Source organism: Saccopteryx bilineata, chromosome 2 (assembly GCF_036850765.1).
Source record: "Saccopteryx bilineata isolate mSacBil1 chromosome 2, mSacBil1_pri_phased_curated, whole genome shotgun sequence".
NCBI classification, from domain to species: domain Eukaryota; kingdom Metazoa; phylum Chordata; class Mammalia; order Chiroptera; family Emballonuridae; genus Saccopteryx; species Saccopteryx bilineata.
In genome coordinates, this window is record NC_089491.1 from 355,517,007 (window position 1) to 355,523,401 (window position 6,395).

Sequence of the window (6,395 nt, forward strand, 5' to 3'; positions counted from 1 at the left end):
TTGACGATGTTCCCCAAGCTATATTTTACATCCCCATGACTATTCAGTAACTGCCAATTTGTACTCCTGAAATGTAGTGTCTCCCTCTTTAATATGAAGAGAAAGCCAAATGTCTGGTGAGACATTTAAGAAGAGAAAGGGACTCAGGGAAACAGGAAGAATGCAGGAATAGAGGGTTTTGAACTGTAATAACCATGTTCAGAAATATTAGAGGTTTTACAACCCTGAAACAAGAACAAAGTGTTTTCTAAAAGTAACAAAGAACAAGACAGAAAGGATTCAGTAGGAGAAACATTTTAATTCAATAGAAGAGGTGAAGAAGTCAAGAAAATCTCCAAGAAAGTAATGAAAAAGAGCTGGAAATTAGAAGAAATAATATAGGAACTGCTAATCAGATGTTTAAGTCACTGTATTTTGGGGTTTCTTTGTTATGGAGCTTAGCCTACACCTTCACTAACAAGAACACCTTCAAAATTCTGAGGGAAGTTTATTCTCTATCCAGGGTTCTATTCCTAGGTAAACTACCAATCAAGTATGAGTGGAATAATTAAAAAAATTTTTTTTTGTATTCTTCTGAAGTGTAAAGCAGGGAGGCAGAGAGACAGACTCCCTCATCCATCGGACCGGGATCCACCAGGCAAGCCCACTAGGGGGCGATGCTCTGCCCATCTGGGGTGTTGCTCTGTTGCAACTGGAACCATTCTAGAGCCTGAGGTGGGGGCCATGGAGCCATCCTCAGTGCCCAGGCCAACTTTGCTTCAATGGAGCCTTTGCTGAGGGAGGGGAAGAGAGAGAAACAAGAGAGGAAAAGTGTAGAGTAGTAGATGGGTGCTTCTTGTGTATGCCCTGGCCTGGAATTGAACCCAAGACTTCCACACCTCAGGCCGACGCTCTACCACTGAGCTAACCATCCAGGGCTGATAATGACATTTTTAACTATGCAAGATATAAATTAATTAAGTAAGTAAGTACCTCTTAAGCACTCCTCAGAAGACTCCCAGAGCAAATGCTCATGCCAGGCTCCATGTGCAATGGTTGTACACTAAACAAATATGTAAGTATTACCTTACTAACCTTTATTCTAAATATTCACTGATAAACCGTCGTCTGGGCCCATGAATTATGTAATACATTTTTAATCAGGTTGTTTATGTAGATGAAGGGCCTGTACATCCGAGGGGCAGTCCTAGTCAAAGCAGTAGCAACATTTATAACAACGGACCCACAGGGATTTAAGAGTAAAGAGGTGCTAAATAAGAGTAGGGAGTAGATTAATCATGGTGATGAGGTTACACTGAGTGTCAGAGAATGGGTGATGAGAACGTGAACCAAGTCCGTGACACTCTGGGCTCATCCATCCATTCCTCTCCTTGAGCTTTAGTGCCCTCGTTTATAAAACAGAGAGAATAGTATCTACTCTGAGTTATGTTAAGATTAGAGTAGACACATTCATTCTCTTTCCACACACACACACACACACACACCTGATTGCTAAACAATTGACAGGTGTTTTTGGAGATGGGGATGGCAGATGCATGAATCTTAAGAAAGTCAATCTCAGCTTTCTTTATTCTACTAATAAAAAAGACAGTGAATCCTTATAATTAATTTTGAAAAATAATTTATTCATGTTGTTAAAGTAGCAAAAGGCCTACTGTTTGTAAAACATCTGAAGATGGGTTTTGGTTTAGGAAAGCCAGGAGGCAGAGCAGAGGAAAGGAGATGAGCCTTCAAGAGGTAAATTGTTTCATATAATAAAACAAGAATAATAGTGACATTCCTCCAGCATACCATTGTTGGGGAGAGGACGGAGGTAAGGGAGAGGTGAGACAGCCTGGGAATAAGCAGAAAGAAGATAAAGTAAGGTATTTCCACAACAAGGAACCTGTGAGTTGACCATGGGGGTGCTGGGGGACAAGTCAGCTAGAGAGAAATTTCTGGTGGCCAGAATGATTGAAAAAAAAATGTTAAGAATATAGATGGCTAATATTAACACTTACAAATAATCCTGTCTCTGCTTAAAATTTTGATATTTTATCATGGATTTTTACATTAATTTTTATTTTAAAAATACTGCATTAAATATTATTTATCTTGATCACTGGGTTTATGTGAGGCCCCTTACATGTTGCACCTGAGGTTAAGTACTTCACTTGCCTCACTCTATTTTCTGCTCTGGCTACTACCTTTTCTTTCTTTTTTTCAGATCAGAGGAGGGGAAGATAGTGAGGCAGACTCCCACATATGCCCCAACCTGGGGTCCACCTGGCAACCCCATCTGGGGCCGATGCTCCAGTACTGAGCTATTTTTAGCATCTGAGGCGAATGTGCTCCAATGGAGCTATCCTCACCGCCGGGGGCCATGTTCAAACCAATCAAGCCACTAGCTGGGGAAGGGGAAGAGGGAGAAAAGAGGGGGAAGTAGAGAAGGAGAACCAGGTGGTCGCTTCTCCTGTGTGCCCTGACCAGGAATTGAACCTGGGACTTCCATATGCCAGGCTGATGCTCTATCCACTGAGCCACTGGCCAGAGCCTGGCTACTACCTTTTTAAACCTTCAGTTCAAGTCTGTTAGGTGGAACACCTTTAGGTTAGTGATAGCATTTATCATTTAGAGATGCCAATCTCATGGCAGGGTGGTTTGAGAGGCTTATCTTGACACCACATTTGCTTAAAATGCAAACTGATAACATATAAGAATGGAGCCTGGTGTCTGTACCTACTCCACCACTAAAGTTGGGGAGATAACAAGTGAGGGGCTCATGTCATCTTCTGCCAGACAGAGCCTCTAGGTCTCTGTTCCACTCCTTAATGTGTTGGATGAATTCAGTCTTTCATTTTTCTTCTGTCAGCAACCAAGCAGTGAGTACTGACTGGTAGGGAAATCACACCACAGCCACGTTTCTCTACCTTTTCCCCCATTATTACCCCCTTACTAAGCCTTTTAGACATATTTTTCCTAATTGCTCTTTACCCTGGCTCCATAAAATTTTAATATATTAGTATGTCTGTTTATGTACATGGCCCTTTAGAGGGTCACAGACCACTATAATAACTAAGATGTTGCCCCACTTGAGAGTCAGGACTCTAAAGCCAGTTCTTCAACACATTTTCCAGATTTCACCTCCTCTCTTAGGGTCTTCTCCACATCATGTTTCATCATTCTCCTGCATCTCCACTCTCCCTTCCACTGGCTCTACTGGTCACCCACCTCCAGCTATGCCTTCTTGAAAGGCATGCTGCATTCCATCTGCATTCTGCCTCCATCTGTCAACTGAACCGGTTCTCCATAATATCACAAATAAACTGTGTCTCTCCCCCACCCACACACACTTTCACCCAGCACTCCCACACAAAAGAACTTTTAGCAGCACCTGCCTACCAGATGGTAAAACTGAACACTGGGTGTTTGCCACAACTGTTTCTAGCAAGCTAGAGATGTTAAATAACCATGAATATTAAGTAGCATTAGATGCCTAATCCTTAGTGGACCTAAGACCCCCCTCAACTAAAAAACAATAGGACTAGTTTCAACCAAATGTGTGCAAATCTGTGTAATCAATCCAGCCTCTCCACATTATACCTACCAACTTTTTTTTTTTAATTCAGTGAGAGGAGGAGAGACAGAGACACTTCTGTATGTGCTCTGACTGGGATCCACCTGGCAAGCCCACTAGGGGGCAATGCTCTGCCCATCTGGGGAGTTGCTCCATTGCTCAGCAATCAAGCTCTTCTTAATGCCTGAGGTGAAGACCATGGGCCATCCTCAGCGCCTGTGGCCAACTAGCTCCAATTGAGCCATTGCTGCTGGAGAGAGAGAGAGGGAGGCAGACAGAGAGAGAGAGAGAGAGAGAGAGGGAGGGAGGGAGAGAGAAGTGAGAGGGGGAGGGCTGGAGAAGCAGACGGGCACATCTCCTGTGTGCCTTGACTGGGAATCAAACCCGGTACATCTACATGCCAGGCTGACACTCTACTACTGAGCCAACCAGCCAGGGACATAAGCTTTCAACTTTTATTAGTGTGTGTGTGTGTGTGTGTGTGTGTGTGTATATTATGAGCACCCCCTTTAAAAATCCTATCCCTTTCCATGACAACTCAGTCAATGTTTTGTGTGGTATATTCCTCTGTCTGAGAAGTGAAGACATTCAGTTGTGTTGATTTTTTTTCTTTAGTTTGTTTTATTTAGTTCCTCTTATTTTTTATTTTGGTAGTATTTTATCCTTTGTACCCATTTTATCAACTCTACCCCTAGATACTCTACTACTTAAGTATACTACTTAAGTATACAAGGATATAAGTAAAAATGTACCCTTTGTAGCATTCATCATATGTCAAAAAAGTGGAAACAACTGAATGTTCATCAACAGAGGAGTGGTCAAGTATACTGTGGAAAATCATGTAGCTGTTTAAAAGAATGAGTCAGATGTACAAATACTGAAATACTTGTTTCCAAGAAATATAGCTCTTAAGTGAGAAAAGCCAGCTTCAGGAAAATGTATGCAGTGCTGTACAGATTTTTGAAAATTGAATTGAATGCAGTGACATTGGTTAATAGTATCATATAGGTTTCAGGTGTACATCTCTCTAATACATCATCTGTATATTGCACTATGTGCCCATCACCCAAAGTCAAACCATTTTCTGTCACCATATATTTGGCCCTCCCTCATTACCTTCCACCCCTTCCCTCTGCTAACTACCATACTATTGTCTATGTCTAAGACATGGAGAAAATCAAAGTATCCTCTGACAGAGGATTGGATAAAGAATATGTGCCTGACAAGGCAGTGGTGAAGTGAATAAGAGTGTAAGCCTGGGATGCTGAGGACCCAGGTTCTAAGCCCCGAGGTTGCCGGCTTAAGTTTGGGTTGTTCTAGCTTGAGTGAGGGGTCACTGGCTTGAACGTGAGATCACAGACATAACCCCAAGGTCTTTGGCTTGAGCCCAAGGTCTCTGGTTTGAGCAAGGGGTCACTGGCTCAGCTGAAGCCCTCTGGACAAGGCACATAGGAGAAAGCAATCAATGAACAACTAAGGTGTCACAACAATGAGTTGATGCTTTTCATCTCTCTCCTTTTCTGTCTGTATATCCCTGTGTGTCTCCATCACTTTCTCTCCTAGCTAAAAAAAAAGAAAAGAAAAAAAAGGAAGACGTGGTACCTATATACAATGGAATACTACTCAGCCATAAGGAAAGGTGATATACTACCATTTGCAACAACACAGATGGACCTTGAGAACATTAAACTAAGCAAAATAAGTCAGTCAGAAAAAGCTACAAACTATATGATTTTACTCATATGTGGGATATAAAAGTGAGACTCAGAGACTTTCTTTAAACAACAAAAACCAACCAGTTCTAGAGGTATATTTACAATTGAAGATGATTCTATGAATCCATAAAAACTTGAGCAGAATCTTTAGGCTTGATCTGGGCATACCTTCTAGGACAGGTCTCTCTCTAAAATCAATAAATTTAAAAGAAAAGTTTAAGAAAGCATTAACTCACTCAGTACATTCAGTAGCTTGGGTTACTGTTAAGTGTTTACCCCTAACCCCCACCGCCGGGTGACATTCTAGAACACTGGAGTGGGGAGAGAAGTTTCACCAGTGGAGAAGCAGGTGGTGTTTGGACTGATTTTGGAAGTAGGGATGAAACAAACTCTCTTTCCAGGCAAAGGGACCCCTCAGGGTGTATGTGAAAAGGCCAGATTCAGTTACTACAGAGGACAGGAATATGAACCATTTTATTTGGATTTTACAGGATAGGGTGAATTCCCAAGCTGGAGGAAGCTGGGTCCAGGATATGGCAGGCACCAGTCCTGAGCACAGAGGATGTAGGCAGGAGTGGGCCTAGAAGGTAAGAAGGGGCAGGGTGCTCAGTAAGGATCCAACACTTCCGTGAGTTCTAGAAGCTGGAGGGCAGGACTACAGAATCCCTTTCATCCTCACCAATAACCAACATGACAAGTCACTTCTCAGGGGTTGGCTCAAGAGAGCAGATTTACCTTGCCTGACTCAGCCTAGACCACCAGACATATTCACTGTGAGCCAAATGCTTACAGTGACTTGGACCAAGCTCTAGACAGGGACCTACAGGAGGCTTCATCTGATTCCTGGGTGGCTGACAAAGCCTGCATTCCAAAGCATCCTTCTAGTGCTGTTCCCTGGTTTCCTCCGCTGAGTGCCATGGGGACCAGGTAATGACTGGGGTTGAGTGAGATAAAGACAAGATGGAAGAATAAAGAAGTGGAACTTCATGGCTAGTAAAATCTGTCCACATAAACTTTTTTTTCTAAGGAGAAAACTGAATTTTGGTAGGAGAAGCAGGTACCACGATCAGTAAAATGAGGCCATTATAAATATTTACTAATAATGTAATGAAGGGACAAAGGAT

General features: G+C 42.4%; 1 long non-coding RNA gene and 1 other non-coding gene across 2 annotated transcripts in view; both read right to left on the reverse strand.

Moving 5' to 3' along the window:
• LOC136326649 (uncharacterized) overlaps positions 1-6,395 on the reverse strand; it is a 48,627-nt gene that overhangs the window by 24,714 nt on the left and 17,518 nt on the right. The gene's annotated exons all lie outside the window — the stretch shown is intronic.
• Positions 843-918, reverse strand: TRNAL-GAG (transfer RNA leucine (anticodon GAG)). Its single transcript has one exon. It is a non-coding gene; the product is annotated as a tRNA-Leu (tRNA).